Source organism: Cucumis melo, chromosome 8 (genome assembly GCF_025177605.1).
Source record: "Cucumis melo cultivar AY chromosome 8, USDA_Cmelo_AY_1.0, whole genome shotgun sequence".
NCBI classification, from domain to species: domain Eukaryota; kingdom Viridiplantae; phylum Streptophyta; class Magnoliopsida; order Cucurbitales; family Cucurbitaceae; genus Cucumis; species Cucumis melo.
Genome location: NC_066864.1, coordinates 27521626 through 27531951, shown reverse-complemented (window position 1 = coordinate 27531951; position 10326 = coordinate 27521626). Strand labels below are relative to the sequence as shown.

At 30.1% G+C, this 10326-nt stretch overlaps 2 long non-coding RNA genes across 2 annotated transcripts; both read right to left on the bottom strand.

Annotated features, from left to right (window-relative positions):
• Window positions 1–954: 954 nt before the first annotated feature.
• Window positions 955–1483, bottom strand: LOC107992058 (uncharacterized). The gene is made up of 3 exons (XR_007822751.1): window positions 1393–1483; window positions 1233–1295; window positions 955–1111 (listed from the first exon to the last, which is right to left on the bottom strand). It is a non-coding gene; the product is annotated as an uncharacterized LOC107992058 (long non-coding RNA).
• Window positions 1484–4013: 2530 nt separating this feature from the next.
• On the bottom strand, window positions 4014–9707 carry LOC127150443 (uncharacterized). The gene is made up of 3 exons (XR_007822750.1): window positions 9416–9707; window positions 4200–4283; window positions 4014–4125 (listed from the first exon to the last, which is right to left on the bottom strand). It is a non-coding gene; the product is annotated as an uncharacterized LOC127150443 (long non-coding RNA).
• Window positions 9708–10326: the final 619 nt, after the last annotated feature.

The window sequence follows — 10326 nt, the reverse complement described above, 5'->3', positions numbered from 1 at the left end:
TTAGTAAAAATCATGTTTTCTAAATCAACCATGTATATTATTCATATTTTTTGTTGAATTGCAGTTGAATATGTACATCAAATTATCAATGTTATTCATATATTTAAAGAATAATATTGATATATTATGTTATATGTCAATATTATTCTTCAATTAAAAGTTTTATTTTCTAAATCAACATTCTATATTTTTCATCAAATTCCTTAAAGTCCAACAGAAACTAACTATACACATTCAACGTAGAAAAATTGCATATGCGTAGTATGTAGAATTAATATGTTACATTCACGGGAAAATATTATTATCATTCCTCGTCTTGTACGCGCCACGACTACAACAGTTCTGACGCCTCAAATGAAGCACCAGAACACTCAACTTAAGTCTTTAACTTCATTGCCTAGTAACCTTAAACTTAGACGGTAAGAAAATACTTCATAACACAGCAGATAACAACAAAAACTCTTTTTTATTAACTTTAAACCATGTATTCCAATTTTAAACTTTACATACTTTTTTAGTACAAGAGTTATAAAATAAACTTAAACACCTTCAAGAGTTTTCTCACTTTAGAACTCCAACAACTTGAAACTTCTAACTTCACAACTTATGTAAAATTCATTACATACAACTACAAACTAGTTCAAACAACTCCTTTAAATCTGCGTGTCAACTACATAACCTGTAGAACTCAAAACTCACACAACTCCAGAATTCCAAAAATTCGAAACTTCTAACTTCCCAACTTCAAACAACTAATGAAAAATATCAACAATCACAAATATGAAATTCATACCATCATACCATATAATTGAAACAAACAAGTAACATATATTTCATAAAATTACTAAACATCCATCAAATGAACTAATTAATTTTCATTAATCAACTATAAACTAATGTTGTTCTACAAAAAAACAATATCTAACAAATATGATCAAGATATAACCTTACAGAAATTGACATCGTATCAAGATATACCTAAACTATAAATATAAAAACTACCCGTTCATTGCAATAAAAACATGTATCATATGTAGCGTTCTAGAAAGTCACAGTATTCCACTCTCACCATATCCAATTCAGATTGAGTATAAGGTGCTTGTCTCATCAACTGTAAACGAAATAAATGTAATTTAATTACTAGATTGTACTAAGCGTAAGAATAATAGCTATAAGATATAGTGCAATAACATGCATACCACATCTGTAATTGTGATGCTCTTTTGTCTTACTATGTCTTGCATGAACTTCATCACGTAGTACCCACATTCTGTACTGCCCGGCTGTTGAGCACACTATACGCACACATATATTCAAAATACATGTTAAAATAAAAATAAATATTTAAACCGAACGCACATTATCATTTAATTATAATTTAAGTACTCATACCTTAATAGAAACCCAAGTAAAAGGTCGAGCTCTTGTGTTTGTTTCATTATAAAACATTCTTAAGGCTCTGAATTAAAAAGAATAAAAAAAAAATATATTACAAACTACAATTTACATAATATATATACACTTAATGTGAAATAACGGTTAAATACTTACGTGTTGACCATAGATTTCAACTCGTCTCGAACACTACCATGTCTTAACGAATCGAGTGCATACACCGATTTGTCCGTAATGAGATAATAAATAATATCCAATGATATCTATATAATAAACATATGTTTCAATCAAATTAATAAAAAATATTTATAATTAAAAACCATATGAAAAATTAATGATACTTTGATTTTTACGCGCAATTAAATGGATATATCAATAATTTATTCTTGATTGATACCAATCTATTACACAAGTGTCGAGCTCTATGTTTGTCTGTACCCGAATCTTTTAAAATTTGTCAAGGATTCATGATTGCATATTCCTCTAGAATACTTGGATCAGATTCATATAAGCATCTAACATTAAAAGAAAAATCTTCTAATATTAGAAATAGGCATCTTAAAAAATATGAAAAATAAAGATTTTGAAGTTACGCACTTACATCATGTAGCTCAATATCACTGAAAGAGCTAATACCTCCATCAAACAAAGTTGTTTAATACTATCTTTCATCAAATTCATATTGAAGCTATACCCAAAAATCTCCTGAGTGTCGACTAGGATAGTAAGGTATTCATCTTTCATATCCTTCTCTACATGCCTCAACACGAACCTTATATTGTCGTTGGCAGTTTTAATTCATTCATTTTTTACTTTGTTCCTTTCAAAGCTTCTAACTCATGAGACTTTTTACTATATGTCTAACAAAATAATGTCAAAAATTAAAATGAGAACATGCTAATGCGAAAATGCATATTTTGAAATTAAAACTTTACCTTTTTCTGTTCTTCTATAACTATAAGATAATTTTGGCCATGGAACGTGTAAACTAATTGCATCGTGTACAGAATAGATGCTTCCAACAATTGGTATGGTAGTAGAGAATGACTATCACATGCAAGTTCAATGAGAACCTGCACATCAACTTCTCCAAGTCGTACTCAATAAACTATTTCGTCTATACTTATTCTTTCGAAGACAGTTCCTATTGCAACAATATTGTCAACCTTTCCAACAGCATGACTACATGGTCTCCCCTGAAAAATTACATTCACATCTCAATTTACCATCAATGTTGAATAATAAATCATGAAATACAATATATAAAATTGAATTAAACATAATATTTACTAGATCAATTTTTTTCGTGTGATGGATGGACGTCAAGATCAACTGTTTCTCACTAATATTCTGATTGCATACAGAGTATGCATCTAAGCTTGTTTCTCTAGTTCTCTTCAAAGACTTTAACTTAAGCATTTTTTTGTCATTTGACTGTAATCTGATAAAATCTGTGATTTCTCCTTTTTCCAGTTGACATCTACAGCAACAGTAATCTGAGTTTCTCTGGGTTCTGATGAAATATGTTTGTGAAAGTACAATGAAGGTGTAATCAATATGCCTACACCTCTCACACGTCCTCGATGTTCAAGTGTCCCTAAAGCTTGAGTTAAAACATCATCTGAAACATTATATGTTTTATCGACATCTTTTTGGAGTTATCCTATAATATGAACAAATAATTAAAAATTTGTTTGTCACAAGTTGTAAATATGCCTCAAACATATAAAATGCTAGTAATCAAATTTATTTACAATTTTCTCTACAATCTCTTCAACCTCTTTATTCATAAATTCTCCATCTTTACCCACACAACATGTTTCCAAAGGGTAGCTCGATCAGTCGATGGTGGTAATTTTCCTTCTTTTTTCTACATGTATATACATAAATTAAACAATAAATTTGATAAACATAGGATAATATTGTGCATAGTAATATAAACTTATCAACTTTTCTCCCAAATTTGCGTAGCCTTTGCGAGACCTTCTATGGTTATATTTGTAATTCTTGCGTCTCTCTTTTTGCATGTTGTTATGTTTCTGTATCACACACATAACACAAGTCAATGATGCATTGATATATGTAATTATTGAAACATCAAATAAGTCATAGCACTCACTAGAAAATATTCACTCATGGATAGTGATACAAACGTTTCCCAGTCAGATAGATCAATAGCAGGGTAGTTTGGTGGGAGAAATTTTAAGCATTCTGGTTCATCTATATATGAAAAAATATAATTGTTTCTCAAAATACTTTTGAAATTTCTGAATGCACTTCCAGCTTTTTTCAAAATATCTTTCTTGGACTTTAGGTTTGTTACAAATGATTTTTTAAAATGACAAAATAACATATGTAAAAATAACGTCACATCTCAATATATTAATTTAAGAATAAAATATGCTTACCATAATGCAAACATAAATTTTATCTTTTAATTCTAACGGCACGTCTAACCATGAAGCATATGTAATCGGAATGTTGTTTCGAATGCATATCTCAATGTAACTCACCATTTGAGTTGCATTTTCACCAATCCATTCACCACGTTCACTGTAGTCAACAACCAATCGATTTGCATCAGAGCTAATTTGTGTCAAATGAATCATCGTGGTAGGACCAGCATACTCCTTTGACTAGATGTCTTTAAAAAACAATCAACCTGGGCTACATCCTCGTCGGCTCCTACTGAGATGTGGTCATCACTACTACAGTCCATTAGCACCTAACCTGTCATGAAAATAAACATTATTATAGAGCCAATAACATTCATAAAGAATAAGCAAAATAATAACAAACTTTACCATCTATTATTCATTTCCATTTAGTATCCAAATACCATCACAATCACTTTGCATGTAGTTTGAATCATCTTCGTCGTTCATTTCCTTAAACACATTCATAAGAACATTGTTAGAACTGATACAATTTAAAATTATATCCCCTAACCAATCATCATTAATATGATCATCGTACTCTCGATTGGGAGGTTTCAACACAACATGCCATTGAGAACCACTTGGATCTTCGAGAAAAAAATACTTGTTTTGCTTATGATGCTAGGATAAAAGAATCTGTCTTATGACCAATACGTTTAAGATTAAATAATGTAAACCTCAACTCATCTGTTCTGACGCCGTTAACACTGTTAACCCATTTACATTTAAACATTATAATTTTAAAGTTAATATAGTTTAACTCCCAAATCTCTTTAATCCCACCGTAAAACGACATGTTTGTCACTATAGGATGTTTATCCTTTGCACTAGATATCTGCATCGTATTCGCTACTAAACATACACCATTATTCTACATTACGAACACCATCACGATGCTCTGTATTGTAATGAATATCATTCATAACATAACTAGAGTAAGTTATCACACTGGGCGAAGGACCATGTGATATTCATCTCAATGTATCAGATATTATGTTGTTTGGTAACTCAAGTTTTGTAGCAACCTAAAAATCATAGTCATGTCAATATAAATTAGCAAGACTTTTTTAGCAAAGTAACTAAAACAAAATAATTCAACATTGTTAGATACATACTTGGCTACGTATCCAAGAAATAAAACATTGATTGTGCTTATCTTGTAGCAATTTTAGATGTTTTGCCTTTGATGAGTAGATTTTTTTCAAATGATCTATATGTTTCCTACAAATTTATTGTATTTACTCACGATGGTTAGATATATCCTAATAGGTATAACATAATAAATAAAGTAAATATTTAAAGTCGACATACTCTATGTAAGGTTGAACGTCATTTGTATTCTCTAACACATACAAATGAGCTTGCATTAGTTGTTCTTTTTCAGGCCTTATGTGAGAAGCTGCAGATGAGGGTCGTCCAATATTATCATTTTGATCTCGTTCTTTAGCCTTTCCAAGTCCAATTGACATGTTATCTTAACAAAATTCTGTACAAAATTCTATAGCTTCCTCAACAATATATCCTTCAGCAAGAGAATCCTCAGGTCTATTTCGATTTCGAACATATCCTTTAAGAACTTTCATGTAACGTTCAAATGGATACATCTATCGAAGATACACAGAGCTACACAACCGAACTTCTCAGACTATATGTATGGTTAAATGAATCATTATGGTGAAGAATGATGGAGGAAAATATTTCTCAAACAGACACAATATTACTGCAATCTCTTATTCCAAGACACTTAATTGTGCGACATCTACAACCTTATTACATATAGCATTAAAAAACAAGCAGAATCGTGTGATTGCGTTTCTCACGTGTTTAGGTAGCGTAGCACGAATCGCAACCTAAAGCAATTGTTACATGAAAACATGACAATCATGAGACTTTAACCCAGTAAGTTTTAAAGTGTTGATTGACACTAGATTTTCTATGTTTGAGGAATACCTTTTTGGAACTTTCATTTTAAACAATGATTGACAAATTGTGCCTTTCTCGCTTTTGGATAACGTATAACAAGGTGGAGGTCTGTATGTTCTGGCGCCAACTCAAGACGAATGCCTAATTGTTCTAAGTCACGACGGGACTGTAATCCATCTTTTATCTTACCAAGAATGTCGAGCAATGTATCCAACAAGTTCATACATACATTCTTCTCAATGTGCATAACATCCAAGCAATGTCGAACGTGAAGCTTCTTCCAATATTCAAGTTCAAAAAATATGGATTTCTTCTTCCAACAACTATGTGAAAAGCCTATTGATCTCTTTTTGGTACTCAATGAATTTTTGTCATTAGATAAATCATTATTGATAAACATTTCAAAAATACTTTCTCCTGACAACAGTTGGGAAGCTATTCCAAGCTCTTTTTCGTTATTGAAAACTTTTTTCTGTTTTCTAAATGGATGATTAAGTGGCAAAAATTTTCTATGTCCAAGATATGCCATCTTCTTTCCAAATTTTAAATGTATAGCAGATGTGTTTTTGTCACATATGGGTCATACACAATATCCTTTGACAGTGCAACCCGTCAGATTACCATATGCAGGAAAGTCATTAATAGTCCACAATAATACTGCTTTTAATGTGAAAACCTCATTTTGATATCCATCATAACAAGGTACACCATCATTCCATAGTATTTTCAAATCATCTATTAAAGAAGCTAAATAACATCTATATTGTATCCCAGTTGATTTGGCCTAGAAATTAACATTGTTAACATCATAAATTTACGTCTTATACATAACCATGATGGGAGATTGTATGTTGTCAATATCACCGGCCAACAACTATATTTACTATTCATCTCACTATGAGGATTAATTCCATCAGTAGATAAAGCAAGACGAAGGTTTCTTTCCTCACTTCCAAAATCAGGCCATAAATGATCAACTAATTTCCAAGATGGACTGTCAGTTGGATGGCGTAAATTTCCATCAACCAATCTTTCGTTTGCATGCCATGTTAAATTCTTCGAATGTATTTGACTATTGAACATCCTTTGAAATCGTGAAATTGGTGGAAAATATCAAACAACTTTAGCAGGCACTCCTTTTTGTACTTCAAACGAGTTTTTACACTTCTTCCACCTCGACTGATTACAATGAGGACAATTAGATACATCAGCAAATTCTTTTCTGTATAGGAAACAGTTATTAGGATACGCATGAATCTTCTCATACGTAATTCCTAAAGTAACTAAAACTTTTTTTGCATCGTACGTCGATGTTGGCAATTCGTTATTTTCAGGTAGTATACTTTTTAACAGATTCAACAGCTTTGTAAAGCTAGTATCGCTCCACTCGAATTTTTCTTTTAAGTGATACAATTTGACTAGTGTACCCAACTTGGTCAAGTTTTCACAGCCTGGATATAAAGGTTTCTCGGCATCTGTAAGTAACTTTTTAAAATTTTGGGGATCATCTACACTATTTGGTTGTGCCTCTTTAACCATTTCAACCATATTGTCATCAACATTATCATCCAAAAAAATTTTCCTAGAATTGTAGTCTGCATTAGGAACTAAATTTGTTAGACAATACCTAGTAAGGTTTTCGCCATGCCAAATCCAATTGTCATACCTTTGGTTAATACCATTGATTAATAAGTGGTTTTTAACTTCATTAGTGTTAAGTGTTTTGCAATTTCCACACCTAATACATGGACATGACATAGAAGTTCTGCCACTTGAATGTTTTTGTGCAAACTCAATAAAACGATCAACACCTTCTTCATATTCCTTAGATAATCTATCTTTTATCATCCACAACTTATCCATTGTGTTATCACCTAATTAAATGAAATTAATTAGACAAATCACCTTAACAAAATGAAAAAAAAATCCAATAACAAAGTATCTGAGTGACTACGACAATTGTAGGATAGTCATTTAATGCATCACCAAAGTAAGTTGATAAACTCAAGCTACTCTAAGCATATCAAGCAATGAGATGAAACATATTATACTAACGAGATTACTTACAAATAAAATGAAGTAAACTATAAAAACATAAACAAACCAAACACTTATTGGTAAAAAAAACATAAAAATGAAAAGAAAAAAAAACATTCAATCTTCTCTAAACTGAATTGAATACAAAAACATTAAAAAAAAATGTACATACAAAGTTGAGACAATTCATTTCTTTTTTAAAAAAAAAAACTGAAATGCATGAGATAAAAAGAAGAAACAAAAACAATCTATGAAAGTCACTAAAAGATCATAAGACAACTTACTTGCTCTCGATCAAAATTAATTCCTAAATTTTCATAGACGAATCAATTAGACATTTCATTACAATTACATTTGAAATCCATTCATGGATTAATTCTCAAATATGTGATGACCTTTTCAATTTTTAAATCATCGATTTTACATAATGAAATAGTAGAGTATATAAATACATGTAGATTTTCATAGAAAATTCTAATGTACGTCACTGACCTCTATATATGGTTTTGACATTTGAATGCTCTAATTAATACTAATTTAACATTACATATGAAAAATATTACGTCAAATCTACAATCAAACAATGAAACAAGGAACTTTCATCCCTAAGTTAAGAAACTCTTCAAGTAACTAAAATTTAATATATGAGAGATTCATATTATAAATCCCAAAGTGACTATTTATAATCTTACGATAAAATATGCAAAATAACTAATTAAACAATGATTAACCTAAATTATCTGTTAACTATTAATTAGTATATTGATTATGTAATAATATATGTTTAAAGTTACGAAGGTTTAACTTGAAACAAACAAACAAAACATGAAAATTATTAAAAGTTGAACACTGGAAAAGAAACATAAATGACTTTGATATTGATATTTTCTCTATTTAGGGGTATTTACATTGACGTGACAAACTAAATAACTCATAATTAACAAATTTCTTTAAACTATCATATCAATAACAACTTCTTTCATCTAATGTCCCCCTCGAAGTTGGACTATATAGATGAACAATATTGGATAGGATAGAATAATAAGAAGGATATGTCGGTGGTCTTGTAAAGATGCAAAGATGTCAGCGAGTTGGCTAGAGCGTATTGGTAGTAATTTAATTTTAATACTAAAACCAACTAAAGAATCTCATCTTGTTTCTTTAATATCCAATTTAAGACTAATGGAAAGTATAATACCATTTTCTTGCAGCCTTTTTGTTTTTTTGTTAAATATTAGAAGAAGAATTTTTCTTTTCTTTACTTATATCTTGTTCATTTCAATGTCTCATAACAAACTTACTTGTACAAGTGTTTAATAAAGTCTTTAAAATTAAAAAACACCAGTTTACAGGGAAAGGAAATTTGGTTTGTAATTGCTTGAAGCTCGTCGTCAACAAAATAAAGATTGAAATCATCACTTTATAGTTTCCTAAAACTAATGCAACTTACCCAGCACAAAAACAAAAAGGTTGAAGGCAGGGCACCATACTATTTACTCTGTTGCCTTGCCACCTCAAGTCAAGAAGCTTTCTTGCGAATCGAAATCCATTTAGAAGAACCAAGACAATGTCATTTTAGTTTTAAAAGGGGAAAAGTGGGTTGAAACAGTGAAGAAGAGTACCTTAGGGAGAATGGTGAAAACAAATGGAATATTCAATGCAATTTCCAGTTGAGCGGTAGAAGAATTGATATATAGGAAACTTTTCCGTCGACGGCGAGCGGTTGAGCAACAGAAGATAAAAATATCATGAATATTCTGGTTGATGGCAACCGAGTTGAGTGGCAAAAGAATTAAAAAAGCCTTTTCATTGACGACAGGGGATTGAATAGTGGAAGAATTGTAAAATCAACAAAGTTTTCGATTGACGATGCCGGATTGAACAACAATTGAATAGAAAAATCGAGAAAAGTTTCGAGAACTTTCTTTTGACCGACGGCAACCGTGAGTAAAGATGCAAAATTAGATTTTTTATAAATTAATTTCTTGATGGGCAATGCCCATCAAGATATCTTTTCTTAATGGGCCTTGCCCATCAAATTAAGCCCATCAAAATATAAATGGTAGGATGGTGGGAGTTCATGCCCAGAAAACAAATAGTAATAGTATAATTTAATTAATTAATATAGTAATATAAATTATTCATTACTATTGATCTTAATTAATTATTAAATGTAAATATATCGTTTAGAACTAATACCTTCATCACTAATATTTTATGTTATGTTGACTATATAGTATAAATTATTACTACCGATGTCTTCATTTTTTTATTTTAATTGATTAAATAACTAATAGATATAACAATAAATTAAATAATTTTAAATTTAATTAATGACTACGCCATTTGATCTTTTGTATTTAATGAGTTTTCTTAAATAAATTTTAAATGTAAATGATTTATTAATTTAATATTAAAAAAAAAAGAAAACTTGTTCAAATTATGTACCTAACCATTTGATTTTAGTTTTAAAAAAAACTAGAAATTAATAAGACAAATGATAAAATTAGGGTAGTGTTAATTTAATTTGGGA